We start from the raw sequence: 17,480 nt of genomic DNA on the forward strand, positions 1-17,480 counted from the left end.
CTGACATATTTCTTAGCACCGAGTTCGACAACGTTTTTGTTGAAAGCTACGTTGGACAGGTCCCTAATACCTAAACCTATGTAATATTAGGATCTCAAATTTTTTCCAAATCTCTACTTTTTAATCTGAACTCGGAGAAGATCAAAAAGTTTGTAGAAGATAATGCTATCCTGTATGTTCGAATATAAGGAAGATTTAGATCCCCAATTCTCTACTTTTTGAGCTCAACTCGGAAAAGATCTAAAATCTTGAAGACGATAACGATATTTATTTTCTAGATTAACCTAGAAGCGCTTAAAGGCTTTTAAAGATCTACAAATCAAATCTGCGTTAGAATAATGTTCCGAAAGACCTAAAAACTGTACCGTTTAAGACTCGTAAACTTGTTTCAATCACTGAAAACGGCTATTTCCAATAAAGAAACAAGAAACACGATAAATTTGTTGCAAATTTCGTGCGCTAACTAACGGTGTATAGCAACTGGCTAGAACACACTTCTGAACCAAAGCCATGTGTGCGCCATCAACTAATCGCCCGGCTGTCAATAGCAACGCACACATTTTCTGGGGCAAGAATGTGCAATAATGCACACACACACAGACACATGCTCAAGAAGTGGCTACTAGAGCAAGAGAACGTGTGTACAGTTGTGTAGAGTAGCACGCGTAATGACACTAAATTATTAAGCAGCAGCGGCCAAACCAAATCAAATCAATTAAAAGCAATTCATTTCGATACAGTTACGCCACCGTAAAATTTTCAAGATTTTCGTTTTAATTTTTGTGTTTGTTTGTTGTTTTTGGTTTGGTTGCTTTCCTGAATGCCGCCACTTGGCGAATATAAATTGCCACTTTGCATTTGGCAGCCGCACAAACAAAACTGTCAAACGCTGTTAATGACAGACAGACAGTGTGTGGCAGAGCGCGGCGCGGCAATGTGCAACGCAGCGAATGAGCAGGCAAAGCGAGAAGAGAACTTGGCTGCGAAGAGGGGAGCGGGGTGTAGAAGGTGCGGTGCTTTTGTGCAGTGTAACGAATTAATTTCTTAAAACTAAATTTCTCAATCAACTTCATGCGAGACGCGGGCGAAGAACCCGAGGAGAGGAGGTGAAAGCAGAAAAGTGAGAAAAGATTGTGAGAGAAGGAGCAAGTCGCAGAAGTGCATTTCGTATGATTCTAAAAATATGCGAAAATAAAAACAATAACAAAGCAAATGGAATAAAAGAAGGATGAAGGAGTGCAAAAGAAGCAATGAGTGTGATGTACTCAAGCGCACACAAAGTGTCAGCAACAGACACAAGCATAGCAGCAGGCAACAACATCAGCAACAACAACACAGTAAACGCAGCGTTTGCGCAATCTCCTAACACTATATACTATATTTTTATTGGTCTAAACCGGCAAACGATTGAATGATGGAAGCAGCGAGCTAACTTAGCAACCAAGCAACTCGCTGGCTCATTGTTGTATACAGAACCCTGAAGGAAATCGAAGAAGTAATACAATAATCAAATTATATTCTCCAAGCTTTCTATTCTCTAAACAGGATTAGATCGTCTCTCATCCGAAATCTATTTTAGATAATCTAAGCCACTTCGGAGCTAGAGACACACTTACGTCAATCTTCCTAGATAATCTAATCCAGTTCGGCTCTGGAGACTCACTTTCGTCATTCATCCGAGCACTATCATAGTATTCTAAGCCAGTTCGGAGCTAGAGACACACTTACGTCAATCTTCCTAGCTCTAGCTTAGATAATCTAATCCAGTTCGGATCTGGAGACTCATTTTCGTCACTCATCCGAGCGAGCTCTATCTTAGATAATCTAAGCCAGTTCGGAGCTAGAGACACGCTTACGTCAATCTTCCTAGCTTTATTTCCTATAATCTAAACTAGTTCGGAGCTTGAGACACACTTTCATCACTCATCCGAGCTCTAACTTAGATAATATAATACCGTTCGAATCTGGAGACTCACTTTCGTCACTCAACCGAGCTCTAGCTTAGATAATCTAAGCCAGTTCGGAGCTTGAGACACACTTTCATCACTCATCCGAACTCCAGCTTAGATAATCTCAGCCAGTTCGGAGCTGGAGACTCACTTGTGTCACTCATCGGAGCTCTAGCTAAGATAATCTAAACCAGTTTCTAGCTGGAGACATATTTTCGTCACATAATCGAAATCATTTCAGATATAGAGACACTTCATCACTCTTCGTCTATAACTTATCATATTTTTTACCAAAGTTCCGACTTAAACAAAAGTAATGCAGAGATTCCATCGATTCGATGGTATGAGTAATAGTGCTAAAAATACTAGAACTGAACCAACTCAAAACAATCGAATTTTCCTACTGGGTATACACACACCAACTAACATTTGTACCACGACTATACGAAGTGCACGCTTCGTCGCAAGGCTGGTTGGCTGCACTATTAAATTATGCTGATGCAGCTAATCACTTTGACAGCAACGGCATTTGGAATAAGCGAAACGAAGACAAAAAAGACGTAGATAAATACAATAAAAAAGAAGAATCACACACAAAAACCCAACGAGATGTGGAGGAGCCGTCAAGCGAAAGCAACAAATTGCTGTGAAAAAAGTGTGAGTGAGTGCACACACTGTGGTTGTAGTGTTGTTGTTGCACACATCTTCTATGTATTTATTCATAAAATTATGTCTAAGCCATGTCACAGGACAATTTAGCAAACAAACTGTCAGAAACATGACAACTCAACATGTGCTACTGTACGCAGCAGACAGACGAGTGAAATATATCAACATACATATAGCCGCAAGCGAGATGCGCACTAAGCGAAGCATACACACAGGCGCACAACCGCGCACATTCATGCCTGTGAAAGAGTGACGTTTCGCTGGAAGGGGAGGTCGTCTTGCTTTACAAAAGTGTAATTGTGTAGAAACGATTTGAAGTAGAGACAACAATTAGCATTTTGAGTGGGCAGTATTGCTGGAACTTGGTATTTGCATAATGCTTGAGTTGAAATAGTACCAAAAGATCCTTAACGCCTACGCAGAGTTAAAAGTGAAAAATATAAATATTCTGGTAGAATATACATAAGAACAAAGGAACGAGGTTGTTTAAGGAGAGGACAATAATTTTATGGACGAAAAAAAATATGTAAAAAATTATATTTTTCAAAAAAAAGGTGCTGCCACCTATTTTTATTTTTAAATTTAAATGAAAAATAATAATTATTTAAGTTAATTTATTATAGTCATTTTATTATAGGTGTCTACTAAAAGATTCCGAAAAAACCAAATTTTCAAATATCATAAAAGAGTGTTGCCACTTTAATAATTTCTAATTAGATATGTATACCCAATAATGACAATTTACCCCGAATGAATCTCGAAAATCTACCATGTCGGTCTAACTCGAGAAATATTGAAAATAACTTTTTTCGATAATTGAAAATCATTAAAGAAAGAGTTGCCACCTTTTCAATAAATTTACTCATTTATTAGCGAAAGGTGCTCTCAATAAAAATTTCGAAACAGAATTAACAACCAGCATTTTTTATTAACAAAAAATATATATATGTCAATATTAAAAAAACAAGTAAGGAATGACCAAATTCAGGTGCAAGCAAACATTTTATACTCTCGACATTTATTTATGTAATTTTATTAAGATAACTCACAAATGACCGACATATTCGGTATAACTTCCATTAAAATAACGAAAATCATTATATATAGTATATGGGGCTGGGGTAATTCATGGACCGATTATAACTATTTTTGTCACCTAGACCAGCTTCTATCCAAGATTATATGCCCACTACATTTTGCTGAGATATCTCACTTATTAACTGACACCTATGGTATATGGTATAAAGCCAATTGAAAGCTTGAAAACCTTAATATTTGGTATATGGGTGCTAGGGAAAGTTATGACTAATGTTTGGCACGGAGACATTTTTAGAAAAAGATTCCCTCTAAAATTCTTTAAAATATCTGGAATCCTTACCTACCTATATTTTCTGTAAAAAAATGTATTAGAAGCCCTGACGGACAGACAGACATCCGGATTCCAAATCTACTCGTCGCCATGATCACTTTGGTATATATAACTCCATATCTAACTCGTGAGAATATAATAAAAGAAGGAATAGATTTCAATAGATCAAGATATGTTCGTTAGTTTTAGGTAGTCGGTAATCTTTCATTAGCTAAACAAAAATGTGTAATATATATTTGACAAAAATTAATCACAGTTCAATAAAGATCTACCGTAAGGACTATTGGATCAATTCTATGCACGAAAAACATCAGTTTAAGTTATAACACTTTAATACATTTTGAAATAATCTGTTATAAGATGTATGGTTTTGATAGATCAATCGGAAGAAGAACCTAATAGTTTTGAAAAACTTTGAATATTATTGACTTTATATACATAAGTTTTGGGAACTCAAGTAGAAAATGCGTTGCATATAACCGTCATCTCACAAACAAACCTATAACATTATAGAGGTTAAGATCAGGTCGGTGATCGATAATCATTTGTTTCAAAGATCTTTTCGGTAAATGCAAATTGAAAATAATGAAATCTATTAATTTAGAAACCAAAGGAATTCTAAATGATGTCTTTAAAAGCCACGAAAAATATGTTTTCGAATTGAAATACTGAATGTTATCGAGTATATTTGACAGAATTTATAGGAATAAATATAAAATTTTACACTAACAAGTGTCTAAGTGGCATTGAAATACAATAATAATCACTTTCATCTTTTTAATTAGTTTTGTACATATTGAATACTTAGTTACAGTGTCTTATCAATAAACTAGAAACCCAAATAATGAAATATTGTGGAATAGACACTTATAGACATAATAAAATATACTAAATTTCGTAAGAAAGTGTTTACTTGTGGGTTAAATTAAATTACTTTGACATTGTTTACAAAAAAAATAAAATAAATAAATATATAAAAAAAAAAAAAAATATATATATAAAAAAATATAAAAAAAAAATATAAAAAAAATAAAAAAAAAAACAAAAAAAAAGTATATAATAAAAATAATGAAATAAATTATGTCTGACATACTAAATATATGTAAACAACAAATATAATATGTAATTTCGAAATCATTCTAAGTATGTGCACTTGTGATCATTTCATTCAATGCGTGTTCTTTTTGTCTTATCAGAGAGATGAATACTAACATAAATATGTATGTATGTATTCAATACTATTATAGTATTTTTCAAATGCCCAGACATTTGGTGATTTTCTTTTTGTAATAAATTGTGTTGACAATTTTAAGTGGTCTTTTAGAAATCCCAATTAAAAATATATTTTAGAATATAAGACAAACGCACAACACGAGGGGAGCGAAATGAGGAATAAATGTGTTAAAATAAAAAGAAAATGAAAAGTAGCGTGAAATTTTTAAATCTCAAATATATACGAGAAATATATATTTCAACTGACAGCAGGTAGTTAATAACTATTAGTGTATCACATAAAATTTTCGTTGGGAAAAAATTTAAAACGAAACTAAATAGTAATGACTGGTCCGTGCTTGGATTTCATTATCATAAATCATGGGGACTTAACAAAGTGCTAACATGAGCAGTAGTAAAGTGTGTGGCTGATTTGTTGTAGAGAGATTTGTTATAGAAAAATAAGTATTTTGAGGAGATGGAATAATCTCGAGTTTTCGGAATTAAGTAAAACATATATTTTAGAAAATCTTAGCTGATATTAGATAAGATTAGATAAAAGCATGAATATTTTGTAAAAAAATTTAAATAAAAATACAATAATTAATAAAAAAAAAAATTAATAAAAAAAATTAATAAAAAAAATTACTTATTTAAAAAAATAGTAATTTTAAAAAAATTAGAAAAAAATAATTAAAAAAAAAAATTAAAAAAATAATAATAAAAAAAATTAATAAAAATAACAATTAAAAAAAAAATAATAAAAAAATTTAATAATTTTTTTTATTTAATAAAAAAAATATATACATATAATAATTAATTATAGTAACTAACAATATATAATTATATATATTCTTACAAGTAAGATAAAAACAACGTACAACAAAAACAACAACGCAACCAAACCCAAACAATATATAACAGTACCCTCGGCGGGGCCAAAAGGGGTGTGTCATAGTGATAAGATCCGTGATCCGCTTACTTAGTAGCGCAAATGCTTATCAGCCAGTGACGCCACTTTACGAGCACAACAAAAATAAGCAAACACAACAACAAGCATGGTATAACAACCACAATGGCTTTATATTATTAATCAGTTCACAAAGTACTCAATTAAGCAGTCAATGGCTGGTGTGGCAGTGGGGGAAAAAAGAAATAAAATAATAAATGAAAAACCCAACAATAAAAAAAAAAATAAAAAACAACAAAGACCACATTGTACAGTTATCGATTGCACTATTTTTAGTCGCACAAAGTAGCTAATTATTTTTCTGATTTTTCTACTTTAATTAGCATAAATTTCGAAATTTAGAATTTATTGTCAATTTAATTTAATATTTCACTTCCACACTTTATTTATATTGTTTATGCGTGTTTTGTCACGTTTCAATTTACCGAATGAATTATGTTTGTTATTGAAGTATTTTAATGTGCTGCCACGCAGTTGTTTCTTTAAGATTTCTGCTTTTCTACGCTTAATTGCCTGCACGAGCGCCTCATATACACAGCGCGCTTTTTATAAATATGTAAATAAATTATTGCTGTGATTACTAATTAACTATAAATGTGTATATTTATTTGTCGTTGTTGTTGTTGCTTGTCAATTAAAATTGACTGTTGCGTTGTGCTCAATCTGGCTCGACTGCCCATTTAATAAATGATCGATTACCGTTAATTATTTGAATACAAAATTATATTCTTAATTACTTAGTAATTTCATAATAAAAATTATTAAAGGTAACAACTCGTTTTACCGGTAATAGCTGATACTTGCTTACATTTGCTTGCACAGCAACACTTAAAATAATTTGCTAATTGTTAATGAATGAACTCTTAATGATGCAATCAGTTGATTTAGAATATAATAGCTGCCACCTTAGATTCTCTTCTAATGGGCTCGCTAATGCTTGAGTATAATAGAGAATATAACTGTTGAAAAAAAATTATATTGAGAAACAATAACACAGTTAAGGAGATAATGAAATAAAAGAAAGTATTTGCATAGCATCTTGAAGTGGTCTCTTTTTCTATTTATGCCAGTTTATGCGATTTATACCAAATGCTCGTTCGATTCGCGACTTTCTAAATTCTCATAATTCGAGGATTGCTAATGGTTTCAAATAAGTAAATATAGTTTTATGATAAATTAAGCATTAATTATCCAATGTTATGCGGTAGAAAACCGAAAACCTAGAAAAGATTACGGACTTACGTATTTAGTGAGATATTTTACGATGGTTATATCAAGTTTTACGCCCGCTCAGTACCATATAACTAGTTTATATATAATTGCCATATAAAAGCAGAGATTTTGCTTACCTGCAATGAAAAAGAGAATAAAAATATAATTTGCATATAATAATTTAATGATTTATTATTACAAGCAATTATGAAAGTAGTCATAAAAATGTAGAGAAATATTTTCTAATTCAGGTAATCAATAAAATTATAATTTCAGTAATTCAAAGCTGATCGAAATGGTTTATTCTCAATTAATGGATCAATTGCCGATGTCGTGCGAAAATTAATAAAAAGAATGGACCAAATTTGCAAACGGCTCGAAAAAAAACTTAAATAAAAGGAAATGTAGTCTGAAATTATATAGAAAATTTGATAAATGAAGTCACCGACGTATTTTAGAGTGACTGAAGTCCACTTCAAAAGCTTTTTATAAGGACAGTTGTCTTCAAGGAAGTCGCCTGGCTGGCCATTGGTAAAAATAGGTCCCTATTAGTCGGATCAAAGTGCAGCCGGGTATACGATAAGGAGGTTATAAGAAATATGAATTTTACAGTATTAGTGTTTAAACTCTGAGTAAATGTTAACTGAAAAATCCATAATAGCCTTTACGCACAGAAGTTAATTGATCAATTAACCGGTCTTTGCTCGATTAAAGCGCTGATTTAGAAGTATAACAGCTGATCGTTAATCGAGTGCGAAAGACAAAAAACTGGTTTCTCAATTGAAGCCTTAATGTATTAAATTAATTAGGTTGTGCGCAAATGCTATAAATAGACTATTTAGTTTTTTAACTGGCTTTGTTATCTTTAAGTTTCTTAGGGATTTGAAGAACAATATAATGTGAATTACTTTCATTACCATTCACTATAATACTTTATTTATTTTATTTACCTCCATTCTCTTGAGTTAATTTTTTTGTAATATTATAAAATTTTATAAAAAAAAAATTAAGTAATTATAAATTATTTTATTTTTTTATATTACATTATTTTTTATAATTAATAAAAAAATTAAATTATTTTATTTTTATATCTACATTTCATTATATTCTATGTTTTTTCTTTAATTTTTATAATTTATAATTTTTTTTTGCATTTTTCGATATTTTTATTTGAATAAATTAAATAATATTTTTCTTTAATTTTTTTTTTATTTTATACATGTCTCTTAATTTATTATAATTATTTTTCTTAATTTTTTTTAAATTTTTTCTTAATTTATTTTAATTTTTTCTCAATTTATCTTATTTTACCAGAATTAATATATCAATTTAGCATCCTCACTTCACATTCGACCACCAAAACCCCCACCAACTCACTCCCCAACCACTAATATGCATACAGTCACGCTAAATCGCCCCGTTGCGCTTCACATGTATTTTTAATTATTTTCAAATATTAATTAATAACACATTTTTTGTTTGTTGCAAATATGCACAACCTTTGAATGATTCAATTAGCGCTCGCCAATTGCTGCTTTTGCTATTTCACATTTTATTGGATATACTAAATGTACTATATGTATGTATATATCTATAATATCTGCAGCAAGAGCACTTTGCCATTTAATTAATAAATCAATTTCATTGGTGGCAACAAAGCGCAATAAACATTTTAATTAAAACTTATAATAAAAATAAATGCAAAGATAAAAATAATAAAAAATACAAAAAATATGTAATTAAAATAAATAAATCTTACGAATCACTTTAATTGCAAATCACATGCTCATGCACACATTTATACGGGTGTAAATATGTAAATAGTGATATAAGAAAGCATATGCTTAGGCGCAGAGCAAGCGGAGCAACATGTGCGCGTGACGCTGACGAACAGCGCCGAGCGGCAGTGAACGGCTAACGGCGAACAGTGACAGCAGTGACAGCAGCGACAGCGAGAACGATGAATAGCAGCACTAATTAGTTTGTTATTCCATTTAAATTAGACAAACGGCTTGGCTAGCTGGCTAGGTAGCAACCACAAACAACAACTAACAAACAACAATAGCCAGTCAGCTTATTCAGTCTATTCAGACACAGCCATAAGCAGCGCACACGAATTGCTGCTGTCAGTGCAGTACAGCGGCAGCTAAGGCGTTTTTATTTATGATCATTAGCGCAAAAAATGTACAAAATACACAAAATAAAAATAGTAAAAAAATAAGAAAAAAAAACAACAACAAAAAATAGCAAATAAATATTTTAATTGTTTTGCTGAAATCCTTCATTTTCACTGTTTCAGCGCTTACTGCTTACTAGTGCTAGCTAGCTATCACACTAGCACTTGTTATTGTTTTTATTGTTGTTGTCTGTAGATATGTATGTGCTTTTTCGTTAATTGCATAAAATGTAGAAAAACTCATAAATTTTAATGAGGTCTCTTTAATTAAACTGCAAATTGTTGTTGCTGTTATTATAGCGTCGGTTTAGTTGAGTGACATGACTGCCCACTCGCGCCGCCATCCATCGCCCATGCCAAGTGAGCGCGCTAATGGAGTGGCACAGAGTGATTGCTTGGACAAATATGTCCAATACTGCTGCCGCAGCCAGGAATCACGACGTCACATAACTCCGTTTCAGTTCTAAGTTATTTTAATGAGTTGGATAGTGGCAAGTGAATGCGATTTTCAGCGAAAAGTTTAAATTGTACTGAGAAAAATTGCTATAAATAACTAGTTGAGCTTAAAATTAAGTAGAAAGAATCGGTTTTTATTTTTATTTTTAGTAATAATAATAATCACAGGGTATACACATCGTTTTAACAACGGTAGATGGCGCTGGTGTCAATTTTTCATAAAATTTAGGTTTTTACACATTCTAAGGTTCTTTGTTAGGAAGTACCTTTTGGTTTTCAATATTAATGATACAGTGGTACCTCGACATACGAGTGCCCCAACATACGAGTTTTTCGAGATACGAGCCGACGAGCAAGTGATTTTTTGCTTTTAGTTACGAGCGAAATTCGAGATACGTGTCCTGTTCGGAACTGACGACTGAGGAGATACAAGAGTTACAGTCACAGCAGCATACTGAGGTTATGCAAGAAATTGGTTTTGAGGATTCAGAAGAGGAGGTTATTTCTACAAGTGAGATAAAGGTGATCTTAGGAATGTGGAAGAGAGTTTCACAGTTCGTGGAAAAAAACACACAGAAAAAGTTGCAACAGGTCGTGCATCTGACCATTTTAATGACACTTGCCTAACTCATTTCCGGAAGATTCTGAGAGGGAGGAAGAACCAAACCTCCTTGGACATGTTTTTTTCTAAACGGCCTACAGGTGAAAGCGAGAAAAATGTAGCGAAAAAGGCAAAGACCAGTGAGTATATCTAATTTATTTCTTTACATTCTCTTTTTTGTTTTTGTGTTATAAATATTTGATATTTATAAATACGTTTTTATTAAGCAAAATCATGTAACAAAAATAACTGGGGTGACATTTTGGAAGTCGGAACGGATTAATGGTAGTTCAATTGTTTTGTATGAGGAAATTTGCTTCGAGATACGAGTAATTCAAGATACGAGCAATCGTATGTCGAGGTACCACTGTACTTTGAATCCCATTCCGAACCCCCCAATCATTGCTTTTCATAATATCTGTGAGTTTAAGTAACCACAAACCTATGCATCGTACTCAACGAATCTCAGTCGAATGTATGAAGAAACTGAGTCACTTCTGGAAACCGGTTTACTATCAAAAAAATCGGAGTTGAAATTTTTTCACTAATTGGTATCCTACACATTTTTTCTCCAAAAAATATTTAATTTCAGTAATCGGTTCTATTGAAGTAATATTTATACCTTCCAACATTGCACCGATTTCCGGTGAACGGTAAATAAAATGTACAAAAAATCTTTGTCGAAGCATAGTTAAAGTAATCTATATTTTTCTAATTGGTATACATGAAATTGTATATTAAAGTCGTACGATCTGGTTGGATCTGGCTGAATTTCGACCAGACGGAAATTGTCCTTTAAATTCATTTTGACTTCTAGATCCCCTCTAAAGTCTCTAAATGCATTTTTGCATTAATATTAATTTTCTTGGTACGACTTTGAGCGCTCAAAAGTAGGCAACAAAAATTTTTCACCTATTGAAATCTGACAAAAATGTTGCCTACATTTAGGAGTGAATGCAACTTTACTCGGAAAACGTATACAGTTGTATAGGGTAAAAATTATATCCGATTTCTCGATAATTTAGTCCATCATCTTAGCTCAGCAGCTTCCATTACTCCAAACTTCCCCTCTAACTCATCCTAATTACCTTCCTTCCACGCACATTAGCTGCTACAGCTTAGAAAAAAGAGAGAAAAAACCTTCAACACCATGACAGAAGCGTGCAATTAAACGTCAAAGCAGCACACACCAAAGAAGGCTAACCAAAAGAACAACAACAATAAACAAAGTATTTGCCAACCAATGCAGTTGACACACCTTCACGCCAAAAACCGTCCAGCGAATGCCACTGCGAAACGGATAAATTTTTTCCGCAGTGCACTCATTACGCTACGCTCACGGAATTCAAGCACACGCATAACGAACAAAAAAAAATAAAAAATATGATAAAATGTAGAGGACAACTAAAAATAAAAATATGAAACGAAATGACAAAATAATAAAATTCAATAAACAAGAAGGAGATGCATAAGAATGACGAAAGAGAGAGAGAGGCCGACTGGCACGCAGCGCCGTATGTGGCTGGCTGCTGGTGTCGCGCATTTATTTTATAATGTCAACTAATAAGTGCATCAATTGCAATGTAAACGTGGCTAACTGGCCGCACCGCGCCAACCACCGACCGCACCACGCACCAGCAAACCGTACGAACAGTGCCGACTGCCGCAGCAATGTTAGTTGGCCATTAGCCATGGTCGTCGCGGCTGCTGCGAAATCACACAATGTTGCCGCCCAGCACTCACTAACGACTGTTGCCATGGCCAAGTTCGTGGTTGTTGCTGTCCGCCACCTTACTTAGGCAATGGCTGCGCGAAATGCGTGCGCGCATGCGCAGAAACGCTGTTGTTTATTGGACAGCATAAGAGTGCGTACGAATATTGATGTGTGTGGGTATGTGTGCTGGTATGCTTGTGCAATTTAATGAAAATAATGAATTGCGTTGTTGATCGAAAGGAACGCTTATGAGACATGTCAGTGCGGCGATTCCCAATTCTGTACGAAATGTAGCGAAAAAATAAATAAAAATATGAGACTCGATTGCTTGCAGGTGAATGGGTGCACACAAGTGCTCGATGTGAGGCAACTCATTCGCTGTTGCTATTGTTGCTTTTGCTATTAAATACCTCCGTATTTGTTGCAATTTATGATGAGCGAGCGCGGAAACCACAAATACGCGGCAGAACTCCAGTTTCAATTGCCAGTAGACACATCTTCGCGGAGTAGAGGACAAGCTAGTGGACGCAGGCTCAGATTCTGTGGCCTGCCAAACTATGTGTTTGCTCGTTTGGTGACACTGATTAATCCGCATTCCGGATTTCGGTGCTTTTTACTCGTCTTTCAGGGTATTTCAAACGTAGCTTCATATATATACATGCTTTATGCGAGCGACGATAAGCGAAAAGACACAGTAATTGTGTGTTAAGATAATGCATAAATCAAAGTGTATTTGGGGCAATGCTAAGCGGACTTGCTTTAGAGTATCTTAAGTGCAACACTTTATTTTGGATTTTGCATAGCGGGAAGACAAACAAATTATGGAGGCACGCTCGTTTTTAGAGAACGTGGAAGTTGGCTGCAGCTGTTATTCGATATGCAGTTTGATTGAAGACTTATGGAAGCTTTCAGAAGATAAATAACAAGTTGAAAAGTATTGAAAAATATTTTTGAAATTCATTTTCAACGTATTCCGAAACCTTTGAAAGCTTTCAAACAGCTGAAAGCTTTCAACCAGCTGAAAGCTTCAAAAGTAAGTGCAAGATTTGAAACAACAATTTTAGTAGCAGCTGAAAGTTTTAAATGAAGTGAAAGCTTGAAAACTACAGAAAGCTTTTAATATTAATGAAAGCTACAAAGCAGCTGAAAGCTTTAAAAACAAGTGCAAGCTTCAATGAAGCAAAAAGCTTTAATAGTGAGTAAAAGCTTCAAACAATCGGTGAAAGCTTCAAAGCTTAACATTATGAAAGCTTCGAAAACGTTAAAAGCTTTTACATACCTCAAAAAGTCATGGAGCTACTAAAATCAATAACTGATATTATTGAGCTCGATAAAAAGGATATAATATAATCAGAAGTATCACATGACTTAACGTATATCTAAAGTTAAGTGATTTCTATAAGAACTTATTAACAAGATCCTCTAAGTTTAGAATAATCCTTGAGAGGTATATCCCTGTCTCATTAGCAAGATCTGAGTACACTTCGGCTTACGTTTAAACAAATTTCAGCAGCAACTCATATTTTTCACCACACACGCAAGTTATCATCTAATGACTAAAAGTAGTCATCATTAAAATTCCAACTAATAACGTTCACGCATTCGGCCCAACACTTCAACAGCACTTATAGCCGGCCTACATACAAGACATATTGACATTCAGTGAAAGAATGCATTCTAGTTATGTCGGAGACGTAGACACAATTAGTGGATGGCCGTGATCGCGCACAATGCCAGACTTTATAGGCGCAAAAGTAAAAGAAACAGAAGCAGAAGCAGAGCAAACAATGCATTTACGTTAATTATATTTAAAATGCTCATTATACGAGTTGGAATGGGTTAACGTAGCAAATTGGCTGAGACTGAGGCTTCTTTGGTGCTTTTGTGCGCTTATTTTTGTATTCTTTTTTTTCAGCGCTGCGGAACTCCCAAAGGAAAGGCTGCTGCAGCAATAGCAGTGATCTCTTATTGAGAAACTGACTGAAAAGCAAGAGAAGACAATAAAAGCTTCGAAAGGAGTGCGTGTTAAAAGTGAGGTTTTTTGCGAAATAAAAGAACAACTCAATGGAGCATTGAGAACACCACTTTGGAAAGAAGTCCAGCGCAAAACAAATAATGAGCAGATCATTGTAGCAAAAAAATGTAAGAACGATGAATGAAGGAATAAAGGAAATAATGGCAAGCGCAAGCTCAAACAAAAAAGGAATTTTGCGACGAATATTAATTAACTTAATGGGGTTGTGCACACTCGCAATGTTGATATGTACTCTTCTATATAGAGATGATATTTCATATAGAAACATACATATATATATGGGGCATCTAAGGTATGTAAAGGAGAGTGATCGCATGCGCGCACTGCGTATAGTTCAGTGATCAGCTCTGCCTTGAAATTTGCAAGAATCAATTATACTGCGTTTGTGTAGAATCAGCTTTGGGCATAAATGGCACTGGGCCATATCTATATAAGGAAAAATTAAGTAGAAAGTGTTCGAACAATGTTTGCAAAGCTACAAATTGCTGAGAGCGCATGCAATGTAGGCATCAAAGCAAGTAACACAAAAGGCACAAGGTTGCATTTTTGCTACAGTCAGTCCAAAAAGTAGAGAGTTCGAGAGCTTAAGTACTAATCCACGGACGCCTATTTTAATGGGTAAGAATCGAGCATCTGTAGATCGGACTCTGTTCGTAGAGAACCGAATTTTGAAGTAGATTTGGGGAAGGACTTTCTCTTTGAAGATGTATATAAAAATCCTATCCTAAAAATCCAACCTATAATGGTTGGACTAATTTCTGGGATTTCTCGAAACACCAACGTTTTGTGGATAAGGAGTTATGGCTATTAATCAAATAGAGTAAGAACTCTTTAGTAACATCTTCGAAGCTATTGGATATGATTTTGGTAGTGATGAAGATCTCTAAACAATCTATTATTAAGCCCTAGTAGAGAAAAAAAAACCCCAAACCCGTAAAATCAAAATCTTGATTCCAAAAAACTATATATTCTGTATATATTATAGGTCATCGTTTTGTGTATAAAATTTCTTCGAGTACAAAGACTAAAATCCTATAAAATTCCATACTGAAACACTGTAGACCCTTCAATCTAAATCCCGAACCAAACCCGGAACATCACAAAAGGCAAACAGAGCAAATTAGGCAGCAAAGAGAGCCGCGAGTAAGCGGTGTAGGAAGGCAAAGTGACCTTAAGGCGCATAAATATGCCATCTTCTAGGCCTTTATACTTTCTTTAAGTTTTTATTTTTATTTTCCACTTCTTCGATCTTCTAATGAGCTCAATGGTTAGCCAGCCAACAAATAGCGGCTAACGGCTGAAGCAATGCGTGACAGATTTATGGCAACACTGACAAATGTCAAGCGCGTTGCAATGGCAATCGCTGCAACAACAACAACAAGCGCAACAACAACAATAGGCGCAAGCACATTAATAGCGAGAACAAGGAGCGCACATTAGTGACAATTGTCGCATGCGTGGGCTGCCACCGCTTGTTGTAGTCGCTGACATGCAACATCTTTAATTGAGTCGCGCGCATGCAAAGCCCCGAGTCAGCGGCGGCGACGGCGGCGGTTGTGTTTAGTGAAGAGGTTATGTGGCATTTTAATTAGCAAACGTTTAGACGGGCAATGTGTTGTAGTAAATCTTGCCGTTGCAAAGGCGAAGGCAAAGCAGGCACGATTAAATTTATAGTGTGTGTAAGAAATAAATGTGGGCGCGGCCAGCGCAGTTGAAAAGTTGTTGTAGCTGAAATGTTGTTGTTGTAGCTCATTAAGTGGCAAAAACGCGGCGCGCTTGACGTTACAAGGCGCAGCTAGTCACGTGGTTTAAAGTGCAATATGCAAAGTGAATCACAAGCAAAATGACAACAACAACAACAACAACAACTGCATAATACTAGTTTTTGTTGTAATTTATTCATTGTCATTACAGCTGTATATGTTGTTGCTCATTCGCGCTGATTTCACAAATTCTATGATTTCATAATTTAATAAAAATTAAAAATTGCAAACGCTCAACAGTCACACACCACACAGACCTTGCCCTCTAAAAGTCTTCATTAATTTGCTGTCTAACACTTCAACCCACACTTCGGCCCACTCGCAAGTATTTTTATTTCTTATTGTTGTTGTATTTCAATGTTGTATTTTTATTTTTTTAATTGCTGCTTACTTGCTATTAATATATTCCATTAGCTGCAGCAATAACAACAACAACAAGGCAAAATCCAGCCAACACTAACGGTGCTAATGACGGCAACAGTTGTTGCTGCCTCAGCTGCTGCCGCTTCCTACTTAATAAGGGCGCAACAAGCTTGTTAACAACGCAAACAACTAATGATCGATCGCGCTTAACGTTCACTGGCAGCGCCGCTAAAAGCGCTCCATGCGCACAAGTAGCAACACACACACATGTATACATACATATAGCGACTGCTGCGCATTGGTTGCTTTGGCTTTTAATTAAATGTGATTAATATTAAAAGGCAAGCAAACCAACGAATATAGCTTGGCGGCCAAGCGTACAAACAGGCGATCGAGCGGAGCGACGGTATAGCACCAAGGCGGCAAGACAAGCAGTCAGGTTGGCAGGCTGAGTGGCGCGCTGCGGCTGTGTGCGACGTCAGCGATCGCCTAGACAACGAGCAAGCATTCGTAAGTGGCAATTAAGAAATGCTTTTGCTACTTTTCTGCGTTAGTCGTTTAATTAAGTTGGAAAAATCGCACTAAAAACAATATAGACATACAACAACAACAACAACAACAACAGCTGCATACATGCAAAATGCCGTTCACTCGGCGGCATGTGGCGCACACCGCTGCACTACCCCCCTTCACTCACTTTGTGCGCCCCCTGCGCCGCCACAGCCTTCATCACCAGCGCTAGCGCTGTTTGCGCCCCTTCACTGCTCCACTTAATTGATACATTTCGGCGATAAGTTAAATTGTTGCACTTTTAATAACAGCACATAGCAAACACACACTGCCATATATATATATATATATACTACACATTCATATATTAACGGCATTCAGTGATCGTTAGTCGGGCATTTGGCGCGAATAATTGCAATATTTGCACGTTCTAATCATAAATTGTGCGATACAATAATCAGCGCGAATGGCAAATGAAAAC

The 17,480-nt window shown here is 34.9% G+C and overlaps 1 protein-coding gene and 1 long non-coding RNA gene across 3 annotated transcripts in view; both read right to left on the reverse strand.

Annotated features, from left to right (window-relative positions):
• The window catches only part of LOC105214666 (paxillin homolog 1), a 165,271-nt gene that overhangs the window by 73,558 nt on the left and 74,233 nt on the right, over window positions 1-17,480 (reverse strand). The window lies entirely within an intron of this gene.
• LOC128922085 (uncharacterized) overlaps window positions 1-17,480 on the reverse strand; it is a 79,013-nt gene that overhangs the window by 19,829 nt on the left and 41,704 nt on the right. Inside the window, exon 3 of one of the 2 annotated variants that reach the window (XR_008471355.1) lies at window positions 7,372-7,518. The exons of the other annotated variant lie outside the window; for it this stretch is intronic. This is a non-coding gene — a long non-coding RNA (uncharacterized LOC128922085). Of the gene's footprint in view, window positions 1-7,371; window positions 7,519-17,480 lie in introns of those variants that run through there. 2 annotated transcript variants of the gene reach the window in all.

The sequence above is a fragment of the Zeugodacus cucurbitae genome, chromosome 5, assembly GCF_028554725.1.
Source record: "Zeugodacus cucurbitae isolate PBARC_wt_2022May chromosome 5, idZeuCucr1.2, whole genome shotgun sequence".
In the NCBI taxonomy this organism is placed as follows: Eukaryota; Metazoa; Arthropoda; class Insecta; order Diptera; family Tephritidae; genus Zeugodacus; species Zeugodacus cucurbitae.